Genomic DNA, 27,875 nt, shown 5'->3' on the forward strand with positions numbered 1-27,875 from the left:
CCATAAGGTGCGAAATTGCAGTAAATATCTCAGTTTGAGGGAGAATGTATTAACCAAGTTCGCCAGGAAGTCTTTGAAAACGACAAAACAGTACGAATCGGCAGATGTGTTCTGAAATACGTCAGCGCCTGTTGTTGTGTAGCGGTGTACAATTCCTACTTCGATATGTAATTATAAATTTATTCCTCAGTCGTCTCGTCTCGTCTCGTCATCTCCTGCAGACGTTTCTTGTGCTTGCGCTGTTATATGGGCCACGACCCGAGCGGCAGCGAGCGGCAGTCGAGCAAAGTCGGGACAAGTCGGGACGGGGACAGGGACAGCGATAGGAATGGTGCGAATGCACTGCAAATTACGCAAACACCTCGTCTGAGGCGAGGCGAGGAAGCTCACATCGCCAGCAGTGGCGCCCTCCAACAACACTCTGCCACACCCCGCACAGGCCATACGCCGGTCGGCCGCGCGCCAGCCCTCCTGCGCTGGACACCAGGGACAAGATGCGTCTTCCGCGAGTGTCGAAGGCTGCACGCGCCAAGCGGATGACAGGAGGTGCAACGAGAAGCTGCGCGTCTCACACACACGGCGGCGCGCCCGCTAATTCGGCAGTCGCTCTGCTGGCACGTCGGATTGCAGAAGGAAGTGCTTACAATTACAATTCTGTTCGTGTTTTATGTTGTAAAGTTGTTAGCTTGTAACGATGTAATGTTAATAAATAAATTTATAAATCTCACAAAAAAAAAAAAAAATACACGAAGCGCGTCCTTCCGGCTCATAAGTTTTGGAACTCAGGATTGCGTTCGCGCTAACGTGACGAATTGTCAATAAAAAAAAAATGCGGCTGCTTTCGACCGAAAAGTATGATTTTGTGTGTGTTGGGATAAGAACCGAATGCGAATTCTGCCATGCGCCTACATTATATGGGCGCCAACGGCCATACCATGTTGAGTACACCGGTTCTCGTCCGATCACCGAAGTTAAGCAACATCGGGCGTGGTTAGTACTTGGATGGGTGACCACCTGGGAACACCACGTGCTGTTGGCTCCCTTTCATTTACCTTTTTTTTTTTATACCGCCCTCTTTCCATACCACCGTTCTGTTGTGACAAAGATTCTTGCTTAAGCATTTTAATCTACTGTAATGACCATAAGGTGCGAAATTGCAGTAAATATCTCAGTTTGAGGGAGAATGTGCTAACCAAGTTCGCCAGGAAGTCTTTGAAAACGACAAAACAGTACGAATCGGCAGATGTGTTCTGAAATACGTCAGCGCCTGTTGTTGTGTAGCGGTGTACAATTCCTACTTCGATATGTAATTATAAATTTATTCCTCAGTCGTCTCGTCTCGTCTCGTCATCTCCTGCAGACGTTTCTTGTGCTTGCGCTGTTATATGGGCCACGACCCGAGCGGCAGCGAGCGGCAGTCGAGCAAAGTCGGGACAAGTCGGGACGGGGACAGGGACAGCGATAGGAATGGTGCGAATGCATTGCAAATTACGCAAACACCTCGTCTGAGGCGAGGCGAGGAAGCTCACATCGCCAGCAGTGGCGCCCTCCAACAACACTCTGCCACACCCCGCACAGGCCATACGCCGGTCGGCCGCGCGCCAGCCCTCCTGCGCTGGACACCAGGGACAAGATGCGTCTTCCGCGAGTGTCGAAGGCTGCACGCGCCAAGCGGATGACAGGAGGTGCAACGAGAAGCTGCGCGTCTCACACACACGGCGGCGCGCCCGCTAATTCGGCAGTCGCTCTGCTGGCACGTCGGATTGCAGAAGGAAGTGCTTACAATTACAATTCTGTTCGTGTTTTATGTTGTAAAGTTGTTAGCTTGTAACGATGTAATGTTAATAAATAAATTTATAAATCTCACAAAAAAAAAAAAAAAATACACGAAGCGCGTCCTTCCGGCTCATAAGTTTTGGAACTCAGGATTGCGTTCGCGCTAACGTGACGAATTGTCAATAAAAAAAAAATGCGGCTGCTTTCGACCGAAAAGTATGATTTTGTGTGTGTTGGGATAAGAACCGAATGCGAATTCTGCCATGCGCCTACATTATATGGGCGCCAACGGCCATACCATGTTGAGTACACCGGTTCTCGTCCGATCACCGAAGTTAAGCAACATCGGGCGTGGTTAGTACTTGGATGGGTGACCACCTGGGAACACCACGTGCTGTTGGCTCCCTTTCATTTACCTTTTTTTTTTTTATACCGCCCTCTTTCCATACCACCGTTCTGTTGTGACAAAGATTCTTGCTTAAGCATTTTAATCTACTGTAATGACCATAAGGTGCGAAATTGCAGTAAATATCTCAGTTTGAGGGAGAATGTATTAACCAAGTTCGCCAGGAAGTCTTTGAAAACGACAAAACAGTACGAATCGGCAGATGTGTTCTGAAATACGTCAGCGCCTGTTGTTGTGTAGCGGTGTACAATTCCTACTTCGATATGTAATTATAAATTTATTCCTCAGTCGTCTCGTCTCGTCTCGTCATCTCCTGCAGACGTTTCTTGTGCTTGCGCTGTTATATGGGCCACGACCCGAGCGGCAGCGAGCGGCAGTCGAGCAAAGTCGGGACAAGTCGGGACGGGGACAGGGACAGCGATAGGAATGGTGCGAATGCACTGCAAATTACGCAAACACCTCGTCTGAGGCGAGGCGAGGAAGCTCACATCGCCAGCAGTGGCGCCCTCCAACAACACTCTGCCACACCCCGCACAGGCCATACGCCGGTCGGCCGCGCGCCAGCCCTCCTGCGCTGGACACCAGGGACAAGATGCGTCTTCCGCGAGTGTCGAAGGCTGCACGCGCCAAGCGGATGACAGGAGGTGCAACGAGAAGCTGCGCGTCTCACACACACGGCGGCGCGCCCGCTAATTCGGCAGTCGCTCTGCTGGCACGTCGGATTGCAGAAGGAAGTGCTTACAATTACAATTCTGTTCGTGTTTTATGTTGTAAAGTTGTTAGCTTGTAACGATGTAATGTTAATAAATAAATTTATAAATCTCACAAAAAAAAAAAAAAATACACGAAGCGCGTCCTTCCGGCTCATAAGTTTTGGAACTCAGGATTGCGTTCGCGCTAACGTGACGAATTGTCAATAAAAAAAAAATGCGGCTGCTTTCGACCGAAAAGTATGATTTTGTGTGTGTTGGGATAAGAACCGAATGCGAATTCTGCCATGCGCCTACATTATATGGGCGCCAACGGCCATACCATGTTGAGTACACCGGTTCTCGTCCGATCACCGAAGTTAAGCAACATCGGGCGTGGTTAGTACTTGGATGGGTGACCACCTGGGAACACCACGTGCTGTTGGCTCCCTTTCATTTACCTTTTTTTTTTTATACCGCCCTCTTTCCATACCACCGTTCTGTTGTGACAAAGATTCTTGCTTAAGCATTTTAATCTACTGTAATGACCATAAGGTGCGAAATTGCAGTAAATATCTCAGTTTGAGGGAGAATGTGCTAACCAAGTTCGCCAGGAAGTCTTTGAAAACGACAAAACAGTACGAATCGGCAGATGTGTTCTGAAATACGTCAGCGCCTGTTGTTGTGTAGCGGTGTACAATTCCTACTTCGATATGTAATTATAAATTTATTCCTCAGTCGTCTCGTCTCGTCTCGTCATCTCCTGCAGACGTTTCTTGTGCTTGCGCTGTTATATGGGCCACGACCCGAGCGGCAGCGAGCGGCAGTCGAGCAAAGTCGGGACAAGTCGGGACGGGGACAGGGACAGCGATAGGAATGGTGCGAATGCATTGCAAATTACGCAAACACCTCGTCTGAGGCGAGGCGAGGAAGCTCACATCGCCAGCAGTGGCGCCCTCCAACAACACTCTGCCACACCCCGCACAGGCCATACGCCGGTCGGCCGCGCGCCAGCCCTCCTGCGCTGGACACCAGGGACAAGATGCGTCTTCCGCGAGTGTCGAAGGCTGCACGCGCCAAGCGGATGACAGGAGGTGCAACGAGAAGCTGCGCGTCTCACACACACGGCGGCGCGCCCGCTAATTCGGCAGTCGCTCTGCTGGCACGTCGGATTGCAGAAGGAAGTGCTTACAATTACAATTCTGTTCGTGTTTTATGTTGTAAAGTTGTTAGCTTGTAACGATGTAATGTTAATAAATAAATTTATAAATCTCACAAAAAAAAAAAAAAAAATACACGAAGCGCGTCCTTCCGGCTCATAAGTTTTGGAACTCAGGATTGCGTTCGCGCTAACGTGACGAATTGTCAATAAAAAAAAAATGCGGCTGCTTTCGACCGAAAAGTATGATTTTGTGTGTGTTGGGATAAGAACCGAATGCGAATTCTGCCATGCGCCTACATTATATGGGCGCCAACGGCCATACCATGTTGAGTACACCGGTTCTCGTCCGATCACCGAAGTTAAGCAACATCGGGCGTGGTTAGTACTTGGATGGGTGACCACCTGGGAACACCACGTGCTGTTGGCTCCCTTTCATTTACCTTTTTTTTTTTTATACCGCCCTCTTTCCATACCACCGTTCTGTTGTGACAAAGATTCTTGCTTAAGCATTTTAATCTACTGTAATGACCATAAGGTGCGAAATTGCAGTAAATATCTCAGTTTGAGGGAGAATGTATTAACCAAGTTCGCCAGGAAGTCTTTGAAAACGACAAAACAGTACGAATCGGCAGATGTGTTCTGAAATACGTCAGCGCCTGTTGTTGTGTAGCGGTGTACAATTCCTACTTCGATATGTAATTATAAATTTATTCCTCAGTCGTCTCGTCTCGTCTCGTCATCTCCTGCAGACGTTTCTTGTGCTTGCGCTGTTATATGGGCCACGACCCGAGCGGCAGCGAGCGGCAGTCGAGCAAAGTCGGGACAAGTCGGGACGGGGACAGGGACAGCGATAGGAATGGTGCGAATGCACTGCAAATTACGCAAACACCTCGTCTGAGGCGAGGCGAGGAAGCTCACATCGCCAGCAGTGGCGCCCTCCAACAACACTCTGCCACACCCCGCACAGGCCATACGCCGGTCGGCCGCGCGCCAGCCCTCCTGCGCTGGACACCAGGGACAAGATGCGTCTTCCGCGAGTGTCGAAGGCTGCACGCGCCAAGCGGATGACAGGAGGTGCAACGAGAAGCTGCGCGTCTCACACACACGGCGGCGCGCCCGCTAATTCGGCAGTCGCTCTGCTGGCACGTCGGATTGCAGAAGGAAGTGCTTACAATTACAATTCTGTTCGTGTTTTATGTTGTAAAGTTGTTAGCTTGTAACGATGTAATGTTAATAAATAAATTTATAAATCTCACAAAAAAAAAAAAAAATACACGAAGCGCGTCCTTCCGGCTCATAAGTTTTGGAACTCAGGATTGCGTTCGCGCTAACGTGACGAATTGTCAATAAAAAAAAAATGCGGCTGCTTTCGACCGAAAAGTATGATTTTGTGTGTGTTGGGATAAGAACCGAATGCGAATTCTGCCATGCGCCTACATTATATGGGCGCCAACGGCCATACCATGTTGAGTACACCGGTTCTCGTCCGATCACCGAAGTTAAGCAACATCGGGCGTGGTTAGTACTTGGATGGGTGACCACCTGGGAACACCACGTGCTGTTGGCTCCCTTTCATTTACCTTTTTTTTTTTTATACCGCCCTCTTTCCATACCACCGTTCTGTTGTGACAAAGATTCTTGCTTAAGCATTTTAATCTACTGTAATGACCATAAGGTGCGAAATTGCAGTAAATATCTCAGTTTGAGGGAGAATGTGCTAACCAAGTTCGCCAGGAAGTCTTTGAAAACGACAAAACAGTACGAATCGGCAGATGTGTTCTGAAATACGTCAGCGCCTGTTGTTGTGTAGCGGTGTACAATTCCTACTTCGATATGTAATTATAAATTTATTCCTCAGTCGTCTCGTCTCGTCTCGTCATCTCCTGCAGACGTTTCTTGTGCTTGCGCTGTTATATGGGCCACGACCCGAGCGGCAGCGAGCGGCAGTCGAGCAAAGTCGGGACAAGTCGGGACGGGGACAGGGACAGCGATAGGAATGGTGCGAATGCACTGCAAATTACGCAAACACCTCGTCTGAGGCGAGGCGAGGAAGCTCACATCGCCAGCAGTGGCGCCCTCCAACAACACTCTGCCACACCCCGCACAGGCCATACGCCGGTCGGCCGCGCGCCAGCCCTCCTGCGCTGGACACCAGGGACAAGATGCGTCTTCCGCGAGTGTCGAAGGCTGCACGCGCCAAGCGGATGACAGGAGGTGCAACGAGAAGCTGCGCGTCTCACACACACGGCGGCGCGCCCGCTAATTCGGCAGTCGCTCTGCTGGCACGTCGGATTGCAGAAGGAAGTGCTTACAATTACAATTCTGTTCGTGTTTTATGTTGTAAAGTTGTTAGCTTGTAACGATGTAATGTTAATAAATAAATTTATAAATCTCACAAAAAAAAAAAAAAATACACGAAGCGCGTCCTTCCGGCTCATAAGTTTTGGAACTCAGGATTGCGTTCGCGCTAACGTGACGAATTGTCAATAAAAAAAAAATGCGGCTGCTTTCGACCGAAAAGTATGATTTTGTGTGTGTTGGGATAAGAACCGAATGCGAATTCTGCCATGCGCCTACATTATATGGGCGCCAACGGCCATACCATGTTGAGTACACCGGTTCTCGTCCGATCACCGAAGTTAAGCAACATCGGGCGTGGTTAGTACTTGGATGGGTGACCACCTGGGAACACCACGTGCTGTTGGCTCCCTTTCATTTACCTTTTTTTTTTATACCGCCCTCTTTCCATACCACCGTTCTGTTGTGACAAAGATTCTTGCTTAAGCATTTTAATCTACTGTAATGACCATAAGGTGCGAAATTGCAGTAAATATCTCAGTTTGAGGGAGAATGTATTAACCAAGTTCGCCAGGAAGTCTTTGAAAACGACAAAACAGTACGAATCGGCAGATGTGTTCTGAAATACGTCAGCGCCTGTTGTTGTGTAGCGGTGTACAATTCCTACTTCGATATGTAATTATAAATTTATTCCTCAGTCGTCTCGTCTCGTCTCGTCATCTCCTGCAGACGTTTCTTGTGCTTGCGCTGTTATATGGGCCACGACCCGAGCGGCAGCGAGCGGCAGTCGAGCAAAGTCGGGACAAGTCGGGACGGGGACAGGGACAGCGATAGGAATGGTGCGAATGCACTGCAAATTACGCAAACACCTCGTCTGAGGCGAGGCGAGGAAGCTCACATCGCCAGCAGTGGCGCCCTCCAACAACACTCTGCCACACCCCGCACAGGCCATACGCCGGTCGGCCGCGCGCCAGCCCTCCTGCGCTGGACACCAGGGACAAGATGCGTCTTCCGCGAGTGTCGAAGGCTGCACGCGCCAAGCGGATGACAGGAGGTGCAACGAGAAGCTGCGCGTCTCACACACACGGCGGCGCGCCCGCTAATTCGGCAGTCGCTCTGCTGGCACGTCGGATTGCAGAAGGAAGTGCTTACAATTACAATTCTGTTCGTGTTTTATGTTGTAAAGTTGTTAGCTTGTAACGATGTAATGTTAATAAATAAATTTATAAATCTCACAAAAAAAAAAAAAATACACGAAGCGCGTCCTTCCGGCTCATAAGTTTTGGAACTCAGGATTGCGTTCGCGCTAACGTGACGAATTGTCAATAAAAAAAAAATGCGGCTGCTTTCGACCGAAAAGTATGATTTTGTGTGTGTTGGGATAAGAACCGAATGCGAATTCTGCCATGCGCCTACATTATATGGGCGCCAACGGCCATACCATGTTGAGTACACCGGTTCTCGTCCGATCACCGAAGTTAAGCAACATCGGGCGTGGTTAGTACTTGGATGGGTGACCACCTGGGAACACCACGTGCTGTTGGCTCCCTTTCATTTACCTTTTTTTTTTTTATACCGCCCTCTTTCCATACCACCGTTCTGTTGTGACAAAGATTCTTGCTTAAGCATTTTAATCTACTGTAATGACCATAAGGTGCGAAATTGCAGTAAATATCTCAGTTTGAGGGAGAATGTGCTAACCAAGTTCGCCAGGAAGTCTTTGAAAACGACAAAACAGTACGAATCGGCAGATGTGTTCTGAAATACGTCAGCGCCTGTTGTTGTGTAGCGGTGTACAATTCCTACTTCGATATGTAATTATAAATTTATTCCTCAGTCGTCTCGTCTCGTCTCGTCATCTCCTGCAGACGTTTCTTGTGCTTGCGCTGTTATATGGGCCACGACCCGAGCGGCAGCGAGCGGCAGTCGAGCAAAGTCGGGACAAGTCGGGACGGGGACAGGGACAGCGATAGGAATGGTGCGAATGCACTGCAAATTACGCAAACACCTCGTCTGAGGCGAGGCGAGGAAGCTCACATCGCCAGCAGTGGCGCCCTCCAACAACACTCTGCCACACCCCGCACAGGCCATACGCCGGTCGGCCGCGCGCCAGCCCTCCTGCGCTGGACACCAGGGACAAGATGCGTCTTCCGCGAGTGTCGAAGGCTGCACGCGCCAAGCGGATGACAGGAGGTGCAACGAGAAGCTGCGCGTCTCACACACACGGCGGCGCGCCCGCTAATTCGGCAGTCGCTCTGCTGGCACGTCGGATTGCAGAAGGAAGTGCTTACAATTACAATTCTGTTCGTGTTTTATGTTGTAAAGTTGTTAGCTTGTAACGATGTAATGTTAATAAATAAATTTATAAATCTCACAAAAAAAAAAAAAAATACACGAAGCGCGTCCTTCCGGCTCATAAGTTTTGGAACTCAGGATTGCGTTCGCGCTAACGTGACGAATTGTCAATAAAAAAAAAATGCGGCTGCTTTCGACCGAAAAGTATGATTTTGTGTGTGTTGGGATAAGAACCGAATGCGAATTCTGCCATGCGCCTACATTATATGGGCGCCAACGGCCATACCATGTTGAGTACACCGGTTCTCGTCCGATCACCGAAGTTAAGCAACATCGGGCGTGGTTAGTACTTGGATGGGTGACCACCTGGGAACACCACGTGCTGTTGGCTCCCTTTCATTTACCTTTTTTTTTTATACCGCCCTCTTTCCATACCACCGTTCTGTTGTGACAAAGATTCTTGCTTAAGCATTTTAATCTACTGTAATGACCATAAGGTGCGAAATTGCAGTAAATATCTCAGTTTGAGGGAGAATGTATTAACCAAGTTCGCCAGGAAGTCTTTGAAAACGACAAAACAGTACGAATCGGCAGATGTGTTCTGAAATACGTCAGCGCCTGTTGTTGTGTAGCGGTGTACAATTCCTACTTCGATATGTAATTATAAATTTATTCCTCAGTCGTCTCGTCTCGTCTCGTCATCTCCTGCAGACGTTTCTTGTGCTTGCGCTGTTATATGGGCCACGACCCGAGCGGCAGCGAGCGGCAGTCGAGCAAAGTCGGGACAAGTCGGGACGGGGACAGGGACAGCGATAGGAATGGTGCGAATGCACTGCAAATTACGCAAACACCTCGTCTGAGGCGAGGCGAGGAAGCTCACATCGCCAGCAGTGGCGCCCTCCAACAACACTCTGCCACACCCCGCACAGGCCATACGCCGGTCGGCCGCGCGCCAGCCCTCCTGCGCTGGACACCAGGGACAAGATGCGTCTTCCGCGAGTGTCGAAGGCTGCACGCGCCAAGCGGATGACAGGAGGTGCAACGAGAAGCTGCGCGTCTCACACACACGGCGGCGCGCCCGCTAATTCGGCAGTCGCTCTGCTGGCACGTCGGATTGCAGAAGGAAGTGCTTACAATTACAATTCTGTTCGTGTTTTATGTTGTAAAGTTGTTAGCTTGTAACGATGTAATGTTAATAAATAAATTTATAAATCTCACAAAAAAAAAAAAAATACACGAAGCGCGTCCTTCCGGCTCATAAGTTTTGGAACTCAGGATTGCGTTCGCGCTAACGTGACGAATTGTCAATAAAAAAAAAATGCGGCTGCTTTCGACCGAAAAGTATGATTTTGTGTGTGTTGGGATAAGAACCGAATGCGAATTCTGCCATGCGCCTACATTATATGGGCGCCAACGGCCATACCATGTTGAGTACACCGGTTCTCGTCCGATCACCGAAGTTAAGCAACATCGGGCGTGGTTAGTACTTGGATGGGTGACCACCTGGGAACACCACGTGCTGTTGGCTCCCTTTCATTTACCTTTTTTTTTTTTATACCGCCCTCTTTCCATACCACCGTTCTGTTGTGACAAAGATTCTTGCTTAAGCATTTTAATCTACTGTAATGACCATAAGGTGCGAAATTGCAGTAAATATCTCAGTTTGAGGGAGAATGTGCTAACCAAGTTCGCCAGGAAGTCTTTGAAAACGACAAAACAGTACGAATCGGCAGATGTGTTCTGAAATACGTCAGCGCCTGTTGTTGTGTAGCGGTGTACAATTCCTACTTCGATATGTAATTATAAATTTATTCCTCAGTCGTCTCGTCTCGTCTCGTCATCTCCTGCAGACGTTTCTTGTGCTTGCGCTGTTATATGGGCCACGACCCGAGCGGCAGCGAGCGGCAGTCGAGCAAAGTCGGGACAAGTCGGGACGGGGACAGGGACAGCGATAGGAATGGTGCGAATGCACTGCAAATTACGCAAACACCTCGTCTGAGGCGAGGCGAGGAAGCTCACATCGCCAGCAGTGGCGCCCTCCAACAACACTCTGCCACACCCCGCACAGGCCATACGCCGGTCGGCCGCGCGCCAGCCAACACCTCGGTGCCTGGCGTGCTGTGTTTACCTCGTGCGACTGGGCCGGCGGCACCTCGCGTGTCGTCTGCTCCCTCTTCCTCGTTGCTTTCTTTCTTTTCTACTGAACTGTAAGTAATGGATATCGTTTACGATGAAAGTGAAGAGCGACAGAATAATATTCAGTGCGAGTTTGATCGTTCCGTAGAGAAACCTTCGGCTTTCGAGATCCATCGTTGGTTGCTTGAGGACTTGATGTTGTCTACTACTGATGTGCTCGGTATTCAGTTCGATACGTTTTTAAATTCTGTGTTCTTGAAACTGAAATCTCCCGATCTGTGTGATGCTGTTGTCTCTGTTAATGACGGTGTTCGTAGATTTCGACACCTTAACGGAAATATTAGTAATGTCACTGTGTCTCATGCTGGTTTTGGTCTTCGACAAATCCGCATATTTAACCTCCCGTTTGAAATTCGCAACGACACTATTTCTCGTCACTTGCGGCCTTATGGCACTGTTCTATCTGTAGTGAAAGAGAAATGGTCGTCTGCGTACATATTTCAAGTCGAGAACGGTGTGCGCAGTGTTAAGATGGTGGTCAGGCAGCATATTCCGTCTTTTATTTTGGTAAACGGCCACCGTGCGTTTGTCACGTACAGTGGCCAGCCACAGACTTGCTCATTTTGTAACGGTGTCGGACATTATCGGCAGGATTGTCCGAAGCGCAAACGGCCTGTTCAGCTACCACTTGAGGCCAATTTGCAAGGAGCTAGTTTTGCTTCCGTCGCCGCTACGGTCTTGGGTTCCGCCCCCCCCGCGCCCGCGCGGCGTGCGGCAGATGTTAATCTTGCTGCCGCCGCGGAAGCGATGGATGTGTCTGCTGATGCTACTGTCTCTGATCTTGCGACTACCGGCCAGGAACCTTTGTCCGCGGCTTCGGAAAACGTGCCTGCTGCTCTTCAACCGGTTGTGGGTGCTGTTGTGTCGGAGGCTGTCTCTGACTCCGTGCCGCAATCGGTAACCGATGTTGTTCCGTGCCCTATTTCGGACCCTGTTGCACCTATTGTGTCGCAGTTGGCACCCTCTCCTTCTGTGCCTGCACCCGTCGTTGTACCCTCTGATGTTTCTGGGCCTAATCCTGTTGCGGAATCACGCCATGTTTTTGTGGAACCGAAACCGCAACGGGATGAAGCTCGTTCTCGGAGTTCCAGTAGGCAACGCTTCCGCAGTGTCAGTAGCTCCCCTTCTTACGACGGGGGTTACACGCGGCGTGACCGTAGTCCGTCCCCGGTAGGGCGCCCCCCCGCCTCTTCTTGGGCGTCGCAACGCCGTGCCGCGCGGCGCGACCTCGACGTGGAGCTCCGGCCGCCTCAGGCTTCCGGCTCCGGGCGTCAGCCGCCGCGCAAACAGCAACAACAACAGTCGCCGCGGGCCTCCTCTCGCCACGCGCAGTCAGCTGATCTGAGCGATGCGGCGCAGCAACGTGACGTTGCTGTTCGCCATCTGCGGACTGTGTTAAGCCAACCAGCCTCTGCAGACGTGCCTGTTTTAGCGCCCGACACTGTCTCGGCTGTGACTGCGGCACCTATGTCGACGAAACGGAAGGCTGAGGATGTCCACCGACGTCGCGCTGGTCCTTCTATCCACGACCGCGTGTCGGTGCCTCCCTCCGACGTGCAGATGCCCGTCAGGGATCCTGTGTCGGTCGCTTCTGCCGTGCCAGCTACTGCCACCCTGCCACCCCTCTCCCCCTTCGAGCCTTCGGAGTGGGCGGAGGATGTTGTGGAGGGTGCGGAGACATAGTGTGTGTCCTGTGTACCCCCTCCTCTGTCGTGCACCTGCACATTCCGTGTTTTCTGTGTGTTTTTACTTTTGTGTGTCTTTTAACTGAGTGAGTCTATGACTTACGATTTTAGCCAGTGGAATGTTGTCACTATTAATCTTAACAAGTTGTGCCACCCGTGCAAGTTACTGGCTTTTCAGGCCTTTTTACGTGATCACCGCTGCCATGTTGTCTTTTTACAAGAGGTGACGCGCGATGCACTTGTCTTTTTACACGATTTTAGTGACTTTATTGTTGTTGACAATGTTTTACCGGATTCCAATGCAGGAACTGCCATTTTAGTCCGTTCTGATCTTGCTATTTCCGACGTTGCTATTTTACCAAATGGTCGTGCTGTTAGTTGCACTATACTGGGCGTTGTCTTTGTTAACGTTTATGCCCCGTCTGGGAACGATAAGCCGGCGAGGGCTGTTTTTTATGGGCAGGAATTGTGTGCACTGCTACACCGGAATGTGGATGCTTTAGTTGTCGGCGGCGATTTTAATTGCGTTTTAGATGTTGTCGATCAGGTGCCTCGTCCTAACCTTTGTCGCGAGCTCGGCGACTTGATTCGCAGTTTTCGGCTCGTTGATACGTGGCGTGTTTTAAACCCTGATGTTACCCACTATACTCATTTTTATCCCACGGGGCACAGCCGCCTGGACAGAATTTACATTTCTGCCTCGCTTTCTGCCCGTATTTGCCGCACGGAAATGTTTCCCGTGCTGTTTTCTGATCATTCCGGTTACCTTTGTCAGCTTTTATTGCCTCGTTTTTGTGTTCCCAGACGACAGAATCTGTGGAAATTTAATTGTGCTTTATTGACCGACGACCATTTTGTCCGGTGTTTTACCAATCTGTGGCATAAATTACTCGGGACTCGGCGAGGTGACTGTAGTGTGCTGGAGTGGTGGGTCGGGGAGGCCAAGCCAGTGATAAGGCAGTTTTTAATTGATTTTAGCCGCGAGGCGGCTCGTTGGCGTCGCGCTACGGCCCGCTTCCATCAGGCGTGTTTACAAGACCTCGCGCTGCGCGTGACGTCACAGCCTGCCTTGCTGCCCGCTTTTAAGCAATTTCAGCTGAAGCTTCTCGCTGATTTGCGTGCTGTCAGTAATGGTGTCGTCGTGCGCAGCCAGCCTGCGGGGGTTGTGGCTGGCGAACCTTTGTCGCTTTACCATCTGACCAGGGAACGACGGAGGCGTGCCCGTCTCCACATCAGTACCTGGAAAAAGTGCGACGGTGGACGGACTACTGTCCAGTCCGACATCGAGCGGGATATTTTTAATCATTTTAGTTCCCTTTTCCGTGCGCTGGATGTTGACTGTGATGCGTTGCGGGATTTTTTACAAGTTATACCTCATGTTTTAACTCGTGCGGATAGGACGCATTTAAATGCTGCTTATGTACCTGACGATCTTTCCGACGCTATCCGACGAAGCCCTAAGTGTAAATCGCCTGGTCCCGATGGCATTCCTTCTGAATTTTATTTGAAGTTTTATGATCTTTTTCGTGATGTTTTTGTGGCTCTTTTAAATGAAATACGGGATGGTGCTGTTATCCCTGCTGCGTTTGAGGAGGGGGTAGTGACCTTAGTACCTAAATCGAATGCGACGCCCTGTATTGACGCTGTTCGGCCGATCACCTTACTTAACGCCGATTTTAAGATTGTGACGCGCTGTGTGGTTCAACGTCTTAAAGTTGTTTTACCGTCGGTTCTCAGTGACAGTCAATCATGTGCGGTGCCGGGTCGAAACATTTTTGACGCCGTTCTCGCATATCGCGACTGTATCGGCTTTGTTAAAAGTGCGCGCCTGCCGACAGCTGCCATCTTATTGATTGACTTCAAAAATGCTTTCGACCGCATTAGCCATGTTTACCTCCGCCAGGTTCTTGTGCGGATGGGATTCGGCCTTAAGTTTACGACTGTGGTAAAGCATCTTTTACAGAATGCGACGTCACGAGTTAGTGTCAACGGCCGCTTGACGCCGGCTTTCCGTGTTGAGCGCTCGGTGCGGCAGGGGTGTCCCCTTTCGATGGCCCTGTTTTCTGTAGCCTTAGATCCGTTGCTGCGGATTATCGGCCGCGAATGCCGCGGCATTCAGGTCGGGGCGGACCGCCTCGTTTGTAAGGCATACGCCGACGACCTTGGTGTTTTCCTTGGCCATTCCGATGACGTTGACACTTTATATGGCGCACTGCAACGCTTTGAAAACGCCACGGGTGCCATAGTCAACCCTGCTAAGACTGTTTGTTTGCCTCTTACACCCCGCGCAAGGTCCTTACAGCGGAACTGGTTCTGCGTCCGCGAACAGCAAAAAGTCCTGGGCGTGCTGTTTTCTTCTCACCCACAACGGATGGAGGCGCTTAATTGGCGGTCGACGCTGCACAAGGTGCGTGCCGTTGCCAAGATCTATGCGGCTCGCACGTTGGCGCTTCGTGATAAGGTGGCCTTGATTAATACTACCATTCTGGCCAGGGCGTGGTATCTCGCACAGGTCCTTCCATTGCCTCGGCAATTGGAACGTGCCCTCAAGCAGGCGGTGTATTGGTTTTTATGGCGAGGTGACATTTTTAAAGTCTCGTATGCCACTTGTTCTCTCAGCCCGACAGATGGTGGTTTGGGTCTAGTAGATCTACGCGCGAAGTGCTCTGCTCTGTTTTGGAAACGGACCACTGTTGTTATGGAAAAGGCCCCGAACGGTACCACTGCGGCGGTCTTCACTCTGTATCGTCCTCCATCTGCGGCGGCGCCGGTGAATGTCTCGCACATTCCCTTTTTTCTTAATTATGTGCGTCGCTACTATATGGAAAACAGCTACTTGGAGCTCTGTGACGTTCCCAGCCTTCGAGTCAGCGACGTCGCTTCTGCTTTCCGTGGGTCTACTGTGCGTTGTAAGTGGGAGTATCGGCTACCGTGGTATAACTGGGTCACGGTATGGAAAAATCTTGCCAGCAATGTTCTTCCTCCCTCTGTACACGCAGTGTGGTACAAGGTTGTGCATCGTACCTTCCCTACGAATGCGAAGCTCCACTCCATTAATCTCCTCTCGTCTGGAGCTTGTGACCTGTGTGCTGTGGAGGATACGCTTGAACACCGTTTCGTGTGTGGCCATTTTTGCAGTGTTTGGCATACCGCCCGAGATATGGTTCGCCTTATCAATCGGGTGGATACGCGCTCTGTTTTGCCGACAGACGTCTTAATCCCTCAGTGCGCCGCCTACCCGAATACTAAGAAGAATGCCACGGTGTGGCTCCTGGGTCATGCCGTTTTTGCAATGTTTTCCCTGAAATTGACAACCGAATTTGACTTTCTTACATACTTATGGACTCAGCATGAACAAACTGCAGCCATGCCTGGCTATCGTGCAAATTTCGCGAATTTTTTGCAGGTTGCCCTTGCTCATGCTTTTACTCGGATGTCGATGGCTACTTAACATGGTTTGATGATTTGGTATACTCTTCTACTTTGACCGCTCGTGTTGTGTTTTTCCAGGAACGTACAATTATTGAAATTTGTGTAATCAGAGGTACTCTACTTTCTATTCTTTGTGTTCCTTTTCATTTCCGGTATGGTTTACCTTCTCCTTGATTCTGATTATTTTTATGCTGTGGACATCGGCAATTTCTTTTTGCAGAACTTTCTCATGTAGGTCTCCCAAGTGGCGGCAGTACTATCTTTTCGTCTTTTCCTGTATTACCGCGCAGTGCCTTTAATTTCCTTCTTTTAGTTTCACTTCTCCACTTGTTGGACTTTACTCCTCTGCTTTACTGGTGTGGAACTTTCCCAGTAATAGTACACCTGAGGAAGTGGCTTCTTTTTCTAGTTTTGTGTTTTATATTTTTCTATACTGGACTCTTGTTTTTCTGGTGGATTACTTGTCTCCATTTAGAAGATTTTTTGGATTATGGTTTTTTCTTTGCACCTGTCGCTTTTTCCCGACAGACGTCGACATTCCCAAGGATGCTAACGGGGGATACGTTTTCTTTTTCGTCTGTTCGTCGTGGGACATGGAGTCGACAGTACCAAAAAAAAATAAAAAAAAAAAAAAAATAAAAAAAAAATAAAACAAAAAAAAAAAAAAAAAAAAAATAAAAAAAAAAAAAATAAAAGAAAAAAAAAAAAAAAAAAAAAAACGTGCTGTTGGCTCCCTTTCATTTACCTTTTTTTTTTTATACCGCCCTCTTTCCATACCACCGTTCTGTTGTGACAAAGATTCTTGCTTAAGCATTTTAATCTACTGTAATGACCATAAGGTGCGAAATTGCAGTAAATATCTCAGTTTGAGGGAGAATGTATTAACCAAGTTCGCCAGGAAGTCTTTGAAAACGACAAAACAGTACGAATCGGCAGATGTGTTCTGAAATACGTCAGCGCCTGTTGTTGTGTAGCGGTGTACAATTCCTACTTCGATATGTAATTATAAATTTATTCCTCAGTCGTCTCGTCTCGTCTCGTCATCTCCTGCAGACGTTTCTTGTGCTTGCGCTGTTATATGGGCCACGACCCGAGCGGCAGCGAGCGGCAGTCGAGCAAAGTCGGGACAAGTCGGGACGGGGACAGGGACAGCGATAGGAATGGTGCGAATGCACTGCAAATTACGCAAACACCTCGTCTGAGGCGAGGCGAGGAAGCTCACATCGCCAGCAGTGGCGCCCTCCAACAACACTCTGCCACACCCCGCACAGGCCATACGCCGGTCGGCCGCGCGCCAGCCCTCCTGCGCTGGACACCAGGGACAAGATGCGTCTTCCGCGAGTGTCGAAGGCTGCACGCGCCAAGCGGATGACAGGAGGTGCAACGAGAAGCTGCGCGTCTCACACACACGGCGGCGCGCCCGCTAATTCGGCAGTCGCTCTGCTGGCACGTCGGATTGCAGAAGGAAGTGCTTACAATTACAATTCTGTTCGTGTTTTATGTTGTAAAGTTGTTAGCTTGTAACGATGTAATGTTAATAAATAAATTTATAAATCTCACAAAAAAAAAAAAAAATACACGAAGCGCGTCCTTCCGGCTCATAAGTTTTGGAACTCAGGATTGCGTTCGCGCTAACGTGACGAATTGTCAATAAAAAAAAAATGCGGCTGCTTTCGACCGAAAAGTATGATTTTGTGTGTGTTGGGATAAGAACCGAATGCGAATTCTGCCATGCGCCTACATTATATGGGCGCCAACGGCCATACCATGTTGAGTACACCGGTTCTCGTCCGATCACCGAAGTTAAGCAACATCGGGCGTGGTTAGTACTTGGATGGGTGACCACCTGGGAACACCACGTGCTGTTGGCTCCCTTTCATTTACCTTTTTTTTTTTATACCGCCCTCTTTCCATACCACCGTTCTGTTGTGACAAAGATTCTTGCTTAAGCATTTTAATCTACTGTAATGACCATAAGGTGCGAAATTGCAGTAAATATCTCAGTTTGAGGGAGAATGTGCTAACCAAGTTCGCCAGGAAGTCTTTGAAAACGACAAAACAGTACGAATCGGCAGATGTGTTCTGAAATACGTCAGCGCCTGTTGTTGTGTAGCGGTGTACAATTCCTACTTCGATATGTAATTATAAATTTATTCCTCAGTCGTCTCGTCTCGTCTCGTCATCTCCTGCAGACGTTTCTTGTGCTTGCGCTGTTATATGGGCCACGACCCGAGCGGCAGCGAGCGGCAGTCGAGCAAAGTCGGGACAAGTCGGGACGGGGACAGGGACAGCGATAGGAATGGTGCGAATGCATTGCAAATTACGCAAACACCTCGTCTGAGGCGAGGCGAGGAAGCTCACATCGCCAGCAGTGGCGCCCTCCAACAACACTCTGCCACACCCCGCACAGGCCATACGCCGGTCGGCCGCGCGCCAGCCCTCCTGCGCTGGACACCAGGGACAAGATGCGTCTTCCGCGAGTGTCGAAGGCTGCACGCGCCAAGCGGATGACAGGAGGTGCAACGAGAAGCTGCGCGTCTCACACACACGGCGGCGCGCCCGCTAATTCGGCAGTCGCTCTGCTGGCACGTCGGATTGCAGAAGGAAGTGCTTACAATTACAATTCTGTTCGTGTTTTATGTTGTAAAGTTGTTAGCTTGTAACGATGTAATGTTAATAAATAAATTTATAAATCTCACAAAAAAAAAAAAAAAATACACGAAGCGCGTCCTTCCGGCTCATAAGTTTTGGAACTCAGGATTGCGTTCGCGCTAACGTGACGAATTGTCAATAAAAAAAAAATGCGGCTGCTTTCGACCGAAAAGTATGATTTTGTGTGTGTTGGGATAAGAACCGAATGCGAATTCTGCCATGCGCCTACATTATATGGGCGCCAACGGCCATACCATGTTGAGTACACCGGTTCTCGTCCGATCACCGAAGTTAAGCAACATCGGGCGTGGTTAGTACTTGGATGGGTGACCACCTGGGAACACCACGTGCTGTTGGCTCCCTTTCATTTACCTTTTTTTTTTTTATACCGCCCTCTTTCCATACCACCGTTCTGTTGTGACAAAGATTCTTGCTTAAGCATTTTAATCTACTGTAATGACCATAAGGTGCGAAATTGCAGTAAATATCTCAGTTTGAGGGAGAATGTATTAACCAAGTTCGCCAGGAAGTCTTTGAAAACGACAAAACAGTACGAATCGGCAGATGTGTTCTGAAATACGTCAGCGCCTGTTGTTGTGTAGCGGTGTACAATTCCTACTTCGATATGTAATTATAAATTTATTCCTCAGTCGTCTCGTCTCGTCTCGTCATCTCCTGCAGACGTTTCTTGTGCTTGCGCTGTTATATGGGCCACGACCCGAGCGGCAGCGAGCGGCAGTCGAGCAAAGTCGGGACAAGTCGGGACGGGGACAGGGACAGCGATAGGAATGGTGCGAATGCACTGCAAATTACGCAAACACCTCGTCTGAGGCGAGGCGAGGAAGCTCACATCGCCAGCAGTGGCGCCCTCCAACAACACTCTGCCACACCCCGCACAGGCCATACGCCGGTCGGCCGCGCGCCAGCCCTCCTGCGCTGGACACCAGGGACAAGATGCGTCTTCCGCGAGTGTCGAAGGCTGCACGCGCCAAGCGGATGACAGGAGGTGCAACGAGAAGCTGCGCGTCTCACACACACGGCGGCGCGCCCGCTAATTCGGCAGTCGCTCTGCTGGCACGTCGGATTGCAGAAGGAAGTGCTTACAATTACAATTCTGTTCGTGTTTTATGTTGTAAAGTTGTTAGCTTGTAACGATGTAATGTTAATAAATAAATTTATAAATCTCACAAAAAAAAAAAAAATACACGAAGCGCGTCCTTCCGGCTCATAAGTTTTGGAACTCAGGATTGCGTTCGCGCTAACGTGACGAATTGTCAATAAAAAAAAAATGCGGCTGCTTTCGACCGAAAAGTATGATTTTGTGTGTGTTGGGATAAGAACCGAATGCGAATTCTGCCATGCGCCTACATTATATGGGCGCCAACGGCCATACCATGTTGAGTACACCGGTTCTCGTCCGATCACCGAAGTTAAGCAACATCGGGCGTGGTTAGTACTTGGATGGGTGACCACCTGGGAACACCACGTGCTGTTGGCTCCCTTTCATTTACCTTTTTTTTTTTTTATACCGCCCTCTTTCCATACCACCGTTCTGTTGTGACAAAGATTCTTGCTTAAGCATTTTAATCTACTGTAATGACCATAAGGTGCGAAATTGCAGTAAATATCTCAGTTTGAGGGAGAATGTGCTAACCAAGTTCGCCAGGAAGTCTTTGAAAACGACAAAACAGTACGAATCGGCAGATGTGTTCTGAAATACGTCAGCGCCTGTTGTTGTGTAGCGGTGTACAATTCCTACTTCGATATGTAATTATAAATTTATTCCTCAGTCGTCTCGTCTCGTCTCGTCATCTCCTGCAGACGTTTCTTGTGCTTGCGCTGTTATATGGGCCACGACCCGAGCGGCAGCGAGCGGCAGTCGAGCAAAGTCGGGACAAGTCGGGACGGGGACAGGGACAGCGATAGGAATGGTGCGAATGCACTGCAAATTACGCAAACACCTCGTCTGAGGCGAGGCGAGGAAGCTCACATCGCCAGCAGTGGCGCCCTCCAACAACACTCTGCCACACCCCGCACAGGCCATACGCCGGTCGGCCGCGCGCCAGCCCTCCTGCGCTGGACACCAGGGACAAGATGCGTCTTCCGCGAGTGTCGAAGGCTGCACGCGCCAAGCGGATGACAGGAGGTGCAACGAGAAGCTGCGCGTCTCACACACACGGCGGCGCGCCCGCTAATTCGGCAGTCGCTCTGCTGGCACGTCGGATTGCAGAAGGAAGTGCTTACAATTACAATTCTGTTCGTGTTTTATGTTGTAAAGTTGTTAGCTTGTAACGATGTAATGTTAATAAATAAATTTATAAATCTCACAAAAAAAAAAAAAAATACACGAAGCGCGTCCTTCCGGCTCATAAGTTTTGGAACTCAGGATTGCGTTCGCGCTAACGTGACGAATTGTCAATAAAAAAAAAATGCGGCTGCTTTCGACCGAAAAGTATGATTTTGTGTGTGTTGGGATAAGAACCGAATGCGAATTCTGCCATGCGCCTACATTATATGGGCGCCAACGGCCATACCATGTTGAGTACACCGGTTCTCGTCCGATCACCGAAGTTAAGCAACATCGGGCGTGGTTAGTACTTGGATGGGTGACCACCTGGGAACACCACGTGCTGTTGGCTCCCTTTCATTTACCTTTTTTTTTTTATACCGCCCTCTTTCCATACCACCGTTCTGTTGTGACAAAGATTCTTGCTTAAGCATTTTAATCTACTGTAATGACCATAAGGTGCGAAATTGCAGTAAATATCTCAGTTTGAGGGAGAATGTGCTAACCAAGTTCGCCAGGAAGTCTTTGAAAACGACAAAACAGTACGAATCGGCAGATGTGTTCTGAAATACGTCAGCGCCTGTTGTTGTGTAGCGGTGTACAATTCCTACTTCGATATGTAATTATAAATTTATTCCTCAGTCGTCTCGTCTCGTCTCGTCATCTCCTGCAGACGTTTCTTGTGCTTGCGCTGTTATATGGGCCACGACCCGAGCGGCAGCGAGCGGCAGTCGAGCAAAGTCGGGACAAGTCGGGACGGGGACAGGGACAGCGATAGGAATGGTGCGAATGCACTGCAAATTACGCAAACACCTCGTCTGAGGCGAGGCGAGGAAGCTCACATCGCCAGCAGTGGCGCCCTCCAACAACACTCTGCCACACCCCGCACAGGCCATACGCCGGTCGGCCGCGCGCCAGCCCTCCTGCGCTGGACACCAGGGACAAGATGCGTCTTCCGCGAGTGTCGAAGGCTGCACGCGCCAAGCGGATGACAGGAGGTGCAACGAGAAGCTGCGCGTCTCACACACACGGCGGCGCGCCCGCTAATTCGGCAGTCGCTCTGCTGGCACGTCGGATTGCAGAAGGAAGTGCTTACAATTACAATTCTGTTCGTGTTTTATGTTGTAAAGTTGTTAGCTTGTAACGATGTAATGTTAATAAATAAATTTATAAATCTCACAAAAAAAAAAAAAATACACGAAGCGCGTCCTTCCGGCTCATAAGTTTTGGAACTCAGGATTGCGTTCGCGCTAACGTGACGAATTGTCAATAAAAAAAAAATGCGGCTGCTTTCGACCGAAAAGTATGATTTTGTGTGTGTTGGGATAAGAACCGAATGCGAATTCTGCCATGCGCCTACATTATATGGGCGCCAACGGCCATACCATGTTGAGTACACCGGTTCTCGTCCGATCACCGAAGTTAAGCAACATCGGGCGTGGTTAGTACTTGGATGGGTGACCACCTGGGAACACCACGTGCTGTTGGCTCCCTTTCATTTACCTTTTTTTTTTTTATACCGCCCTCTTTCCATACCACCGTTCTGTTGTGACAAAGATTCTTGCTTAAGCATTTTAATCTACTGTAATGACCATAAGGTGCGAAATTGCAGTAAATATCTCAGTTTGAGGGAGAATGTATTAACCAAGTTCGCCAGGAAGTCTTTGAAAACGACAAAACAGTACGAATCGGCAGATGTGTTCTGAAATACGTCAGCGCCTGTTGTTGTGTAGCGGTGTACAATTCCTACTTCGATATGTAATTATAAATTTATTCCTCAGTCGTCTCGTCTCGTCTCGTCATCTCCTGCAGACGTTTCTTGTGCTTGCGCTGTTATATGGGCCACGACCCGAGCGGCAGCGAGCGGCAGTCGAGCAAAGTCGGGACAAGTCGGGACGGGGACAGGGACAGCGATAGGAATGGTGCGAATGCATTGCAAATTACGCAAACACCTCGTCTGAGGCGAGGCGAGGAAGCTCACATCGCCAGCAGTGGCGCCCTCCAACAACACTCTGCCACACCCCGCACAGGCCATACGCCGGTCGGCCGCGCGCCAGCCCTCCTGCGCTGGACACCAGGGACAAGATGCGTCTTCCGCGAGTGTCGAAGGCTGCACGCGCCAAGCGGATGACAGGAGGTGCAACGAGAAGCTGCGCGTCTCACACACACGGCGGCGCGCCCGCTAATTCGGCAGTCGCTCTGCTGGCACGTCGGATTGCAGAAGGAAGTGCTTACAATTACAATTCTGTTCGTGTTTTATGTTGTAAAGTTGTTAGCTTGTAACGATGTAATGTTAATAAATAAATTTATAAATCTCACAAAAAAAAAAAAAATACACGAAGCGCGTCCTTCCGGCTCATAAGTTTTGGAACTCAGGATTGCGTTCGCGCTAACGTGACGAATTGTCAATAAAAAAAAAATGCGGCTGCTTTCGACCGAAAAGTATGATTTTGTGTGTGTTGGGATAAGAACCGAATGCGAATTCTGCCATGCGCCTACATTATATGGGCGCCAACGGCCATACCATGTTGAGTACACCGGTTCTCGTCCGATCACCGAAGTTAAGCAACATCGGGCGTGGTTAGTACTTGGATGGGTGACCACCTGGGAACACCACGTGCTGTTGGCTCCCTTTCATTTACCTTTTTTTTTTTTTATACCGCCCTCTTTCCATACCACCGTTCTGTTGTGACAAAGATTCTTGCTTAAGCATTTTAATCTACTGTAATGACCATAAGGTGCGAAATTGCAGTAAATATCTCAGTTTGAGGGAGAATGTGCTAACCAAGTTCGCCAGGAAGTCTTTGAAAACGACAAAACAGTACGAATCGGCAGATGTGTTCTGAAATACGTCAGCGCCTGTTGTTGTGTAGCGGTGTACAATTCCTACTTCGATATGTAATTATAAATTTATTCCTCAGTCGTCTCGTCTCGTCTCGTCATCTCCTGCAGACGTTTCTTGTGCTTGCGCTGTTATATGGGCCACGACCCGAGCGGCAGCGAGCGGCAGTCGAGCAAAGTCGGGACAAGTCGGGACGGGGACAGGGACAGCGATAGGAATGGTGCGAATGCACTGCAAATTACGCAAACACCTCGTCTGAGGCGAGGCGAGGAAGCTCACATCGCCAGCAGTGGCGCCCTCCAACAACACTCTGCCACACCCCGCACAGGCCATACGCCGGTCGGCCGCGCGCCAGCCCTCCTGCGCTGGACACCAGGGACAAGATGCGTCTTCCGCGAGTGTCGAAGGCTGCACGCGCCAAGCGGATGACAGGAGGTGCAACGAGAAGCTGCGCGTCTCACACACACGGCGGCGCGCCCGCTAATTCGGCAGTCGCTCTGCTGGCACGTCGGATTGCAGAAGGAAGTGCTTACAATTACAATTCTGTTCGTGTTTTATGTTGTAAAGTTGTTAGCTTGTAACGATGTAATGTTAATAAATAAATTTATAAATCTCACAAAAAAAAAAAAAAAATACACGAAGCGCGTCCTTCCGGCTCATAAGTTTTGGAACTCAGGATTGCGTTCGCGCTAACGTGACGAATTGTCAATAAAAAAAAAATGCGGCTGCTTTCGACCGAAAAGTATGATTTTGTGTGTGTTGGGATAAGAACCGAATGCGAATTCTGCCATGCGCCTACATTATATGGGCGCCAACGGCCATACCATGTTGAGTACACCGGTTCTCGTCCGATCACCGAAGTTAAGCAACATCGGGCGTGGTTAGTACTTGGATGGGTGACCACCTGGGAACACCACGTGCTGTTGGCTCCCTTTCATTTACCTTTTTTTTTTTATACCGCCCTCTTTCCATACCACCGTTCTGTTGTGACAAAGATTCTTGCTTAAGCATTTTAATCTACTGTAATGACCATAAGGTGCGAAATTGCAGTAAATATCTCAGTTTGAGGGAGAATGTGCTAACCAAGTTCGCCAGGAAGTCTTTGAAAACGACAAAACAGTACGAATCGGCAGATGTGTTCTGAAATACGTCAGCGCCTGTTGTTGTGTAGCGGTGTACAATTCCTACTTCGATATGTAATTATAAATTTATTCCTCAGTCGTCTCGTCTCGTCTCGTCATCTCCTGCAGACGTTTCTTGTGCTTGCGCTGTTATATGGGCCACGACCCGAGCGGCAGCGAGCGGCAGTCGAGCAAAGTCGGGACAAGTCGGGACGGGGACAGGGACAGCGATAGGAATGGTGCGAATGCACTGCAAATTACGCAAACACCTCGTCTGAGGCGAGGCGAGGAAGCTCACATCGCCAGCAGTGGCGCCCTCCAACAACACTCTGCCACACCCCGCACAGGCCATACGCCGGTCGGCCGCGCGCCAGCCCTCCTGCGCTGGACACCAGGGACAAGATGCGTCTTCCGCGAGTGTCGAAGGCTGCACGCGCCAAGCGGATGACAGGAGGTGCAACGAGAAGCTGCGCGTCTCACACACACGGCGGCGCGCCCGCTAATTCGGCAGTCGCTCTGCTGGCACGTCGGATTGCAGAAGGAAGTGCTTACAATTACAATTCTGTTCGTGTTTTATGTTGTAAAGTTGTTAGCTTGTAACGATGTAATGTTAATAAATAAATTTATAAATCTCACAAAAAAAAAAAAAATACACGAAGCGCGTCCTTCCGGCTCATAAGTTTTGGAACTCAGGATTGCGTTCGCGCTAACGTGACGAATTGTCAATAAAAAAAAAATGCGGCTGCTTTCGACCGAAAAGTATGATTTTGTGTGTGTTGGGATAAGAACCGAATGCGAATTCTGCCATGCGCCTACATTATATGGGCGCCAACGGCCATACCATGTTGAGTACACCGGTTCTCGTCCGATCACCGAAGTTAAGCAACATCGGGCGTGGTTAGTACTTGGATGGGTGACCACCTGGGAACACCACGTGCTGTTGGCTCCCTTTCATTTACCTTTTTTTTTTTTTATACCGCCCTCTTTCCATACCACCGTTCTGTTGTGACAAAGATTCTTGCTTAAGCATTTTAATCTACTGTAATGACCATAAGGTGCGAAATTGCAGTAAATATCTCAGTTTGAGGGAGAATGTGCTAACCAAGTTCGCCAGGAAGTCTTTGAAAACGACAAAACAGTACGAATCGGCAGATGTGTTCTGAAATACGTCAGCGCCTGTTGTTGTGTAGCGGTGTACAATTCCTACTTCGATATGTAATTATAAATTTATTCCTCAGTCGTCTCGTCTCGTCTCGTCATCTCCTGCAGACGTTTCTTGTGCTTGCGCTGTTATATGGGCCACGACCCGAGCGGCAGCGAGCGGCAGTCGAGCAAAGTCGGGACAAGTCGGGACGGGGACAGGGACAGCGATAGGAATGGTGCGAATGCACTGCAAATTACGCAAACACCTCGTCTGAGGCGAGGCGAGGAAGCTCACATCGCCAGCAGTGGCGCCCTCCAACAACACTCTGCCACACCCCGCACAGGCCATACGCCGGTCGGCCGCGCGCCAGCCCTCCTGCGCTGGACACCAGGGACAAGATGCGTCTTCCGCGAGTGTCGAAGGCTGCACGCGCCAAGCGGATGACAGGAGGTGCAACGAGAAGCTGCGCGTCTCACACACACGGCGGCGCGCCCGCTAATTCGGCAGTCGCTCTGCTGGCACGTCGGATTGCAGAAGGAAGTGCTTACAATTACAATTCTGTTCGTGTTTTATGTTGTAAAGTTGTTAGCTTGTAACGATGTAATGTTAATAAATAAATTTATAAATCTCACAAAAAAAAAAAAAAAATACACGAAGCGCGTCCTTCCGGCTCATAAGTTTTGGAACTCAGGATTGCGTTCGCGCTAACGTGACGAATTGTCAATAAAAAAAAAATGCGGCTGCTTTCGACCGAAAAGTATGATTTTGTGTGTGTTGGGATAAGAACCGAATGCGAATTCTGCCATGCGCCTACATTATATGGGCGCCAACGGCCATACCATGTTGAGTACACCGGTTCTCGTCCGATCACCGAAGTTAAGCAACATCGGGCGTGGTTAGTACTTGGATGGGTGACCACCTGGGAACACCACGTGCTGTTGGCTCCCTTTCATTTACCTTTTTTTTTTTATACCGCCCTCTTTCCATACCACCGTTCTGTTGTGACAAAGATTCTTGCTTAAGCATTTTAATCTACTGTAATGACCATAAGGTGCGAAATTGCAGTAAATATCTCAGTTTGAGGGAGAATGTGCTAACCAAGTTCGCCAGGAAGTCTTTGAAAACGACAAAACAGTACGAATCGGCAGATGTGTTCTGAAATACGTCAGCGCCTGTTGTTGTGTAGCGGTGTACAATTCCTACTTCGATATGTAATTATAAATTTATTCCTCAGTCGTCTCGTCTCGTCTCGTCATCTCCTGCAGACGTTTCTTGTGCTTGCGCTGTTATATGGGCCACGACCCGAGCGGCAGCGAGCGGCAGTCGAGCAAAGTCGGGACAAGTCGGGACGGGGACAGGGACAGCGATAGGAATGGTGCGAATGCACTGCAAATTACGCAAACACCTCGTCTGAGGCGAGGCGAGGAAGCTCACATCGCCAGCAGTGGCGCCCTCCAACAACACTCTGCCACACCCCGCACAGGCCATACGCCGGTCGGCCGCGCGCCAGCCCTCCTGCGCTGGACACCAGGGACAAGATGCGTCTTCCGCGAGTGTCGAAGGCTGCACGCGCCAAGCGGATGACAGGAGGTGCAACGAGAAGCTGCGCGTCTCACACACACGGCGGCGCGCCCGCTAATTCGGCAGTCGCTCTGCTGGCACGTCGGATTGCAGAAGGAAGTGCTTACAATTACAATTCTGTTCGTGTTTTATGTTGTAAAGTTGTTAGCTTGTAACGATGTAATGTTAATAAATAAATTTATAAATCTCACAAAAAAAAAAAAATACACGAAGCGCGTCCTTCCGGCTCATAAGTTTTGGAACTCAGGATTGCGTTCGCGCTAACGTGACGAATTGTCAATAAAAAAAAAATGCGGCTGCTTTCGACCG

General features: G+C 49.5%; 18 non-coding genes across 18 annotated transcripts; all 18 read left to right on the plus strand.

Moving 5' to 3' along the window:
* Window positions 1-920: 920 nt before the first annotated feature.
* Window positions 921-1,039, plus strand: LOC124563006. Its single transcript, XR_006969804.1, has one exon. It is a non-coding gene; the product is annotated as a 5S ribosomal RNA (ribosomal RNA).
* Window positions 1,040-2,060: 1,021 nt separating this feature from the next.
* On the plus strand, window positions 2,061-2,179 carry LOC124563007. The gene has a single exon (XR_006969805.1). It is a non-coding gene; the product is annotated as a 5S ribosomal RNA (ribosomal RNA).
* Window positions 2,180-3,200: 1,021 nt separating this feature from the next.
* Window positions 3,201-3,319, plus strand: LOC124563009. The gene has a single exon (XR_006969806.1). It is a non-coding gene; the product is annotated as a 5S ribosomal RNA (ribosomal RNA).
* Window positions 3,320-4,341: 1,022 nt separating this feature from the next.
* On the plus strand, window positions 4,342-4,460 carry LOC124563010. Its single transcript, XR_006969807.1, has one exon. It is a non-coding gene; the product is annotated as a 5S ribosomal RNA (ribosomal RNA).
* A 1,021-nt stretch (window positions 4,461-5,481) lies between these two features.
* LOC124563011 lies at window positions 5,482-5,600 on the plus strand. The gene has a single exon (XR_006969808.1). It is a non-coding gene; the product is annotated as a 5S ribosomal RNA (ribosomal RNA).
* A 1,021-nt stretch (window positions 5,601-6,621) lies between these two features.
* Window positions 6,622-6,740, plus strand: LOC124563012. The gene has a single exon (XR_006969809.1). It is a non-coding gene; the product is annotated as a 5S ribosomal RNA (ribosomal RNA).
* Window positions 6,741-7,758: 1,018 nt separating this feature from the next.
* LOC124563014 lies at window positions 7,759-7,877 on the plus strand. The gene has a single exon (XR_006969811.1). It is a non-coding gene; the product is annotated as a 5S ribosomal RNA (ribosomal RNA).
* Window positions 7,878-8,898: 1,021 nt separating this feature from the next.
* Window positions 8,899-9,017, plus strand: LOC124563015. Its single transcript, XR_006969812.1, has one exon. It is a non-coding gene; the product is annotated as a 5S ribosomal RNA (ribosomal RNA).
* Window positions 9,018-10,035: 1,018 nt separating this feature from the next.
* Window positions 10,036-10,154, plus strand: LOC124563016. The gene has a single exon (XR_006969813.1). It is a non-coding gene; the product is annotated as a 5S ribosomal RNA (ribosomal RNA).
* A 7,537-nt stretch (window positions 10,155-17,691) lies between these two features.
* LOC124563017 lies at window positions 17,692-17,810 on the plus strand. The gene has a single exon (XR_006969814.1). It is a non-coding gene; the product is annotated as a 5S ribosomal RNA (ribosomal RNA).
* Window positions 17,811-18,831: 1,021 nt separating this feature from the next.
* Window positions 18,832-18,950, plus strand: LOC124563018. The gene has a single exon (XR_006969815.1). It is a non-coding gene; the product is annotated as a 5S ribosomal RNA (ribosomal RNA).
* Window positions 18,951-19,970: 1,020 nt separating this feature from the next.
* On the plus strand, window positions 19,971-20,089 carry LOC124563020. The gene has a single exon (XR_006969816.1). It is a non-coding gene; the product is annotated as a 5S ribosomal RNA (ribosomal RNA).
* Window positions 20,090-21,111: 1,022 nt separating this feature from the next.
* Window positions 21,112-21,230, plus strand: LOC124563021. The gene has a single exon (XR_006969817.1). It is a non-coding gene; the product is annotated as a 5S ribosomal RNA (ribosomal RNA).
* A 1,019-nt stretch (window positions 21,231-22,249) lies between these two features.
* LOC124563022 lies at window positions 22,250-22,368 on the plus strand. Its single transcript, XR_006969818.1, has one exon. It is a non-coding gene; the product is annotated as a 5S ribosomal RNA (ribosomal RNA).
* Window positions 22,369-23,388: 1,020 nt separating this feature from the next.
* Window positions 23,389-23,507, plus strand: LOC124563023. The gene has a single exon (XR_006969819.1). It is a non-coding gene; the product is annotated as a 5S ribosomal RNA (ribosomal RNA).
* A 1,023-nt stretch (window positions 23,508-24,530) lies between these two features.
* Window positions 24,531-24,649, plus strand: LOC124563024. The gene has a single exon (XR_006969820.1). It is a non-coding gene; the product is annotated as a 5S ribosomal RNA (ribosomal RNA).
* A 1,019-nt stretch (window positions 24,650-25,668) lies between these two features.
* On the plus strand, window positions 25,669-25,787 carry LOC124563026. Its single transcript, XR_006969822.1, has one exon. It is a non-coding gene; the product is annotated as a 5S ribosomal RNA (ribosomal RNA).
* A 1,023-nt stretch (window positions 25,788-26,810) lies between these two features.
* Window positions 26,811-26,929, plus strand: LOC124563027. The gene has a single exon (XR_006969823.1). It is a non-coding gene; the product is annotated as a 5S ribosomal RNA (ribosomal RNA).
* Window positions 26,930-27,875: the final 946 nt, after the last annotated feature.

This window comes from Schistocerca americana, unplaced genomic scaffold, assembly GCF_021461395.2.
Source record: "Schistocerca americana isolate TAMUIC-IGC-003095 unplaced genomic scaffold, iqSchAmer2.1 HiC_scaffold_119, whole genome shotgun sequence".
Lineage (NCBI taxonomy): Eukaryota > Metazoa > Arthropoda > Insecta > Orthoptera > Acrididae > Schistocerca > Schistocerca americana.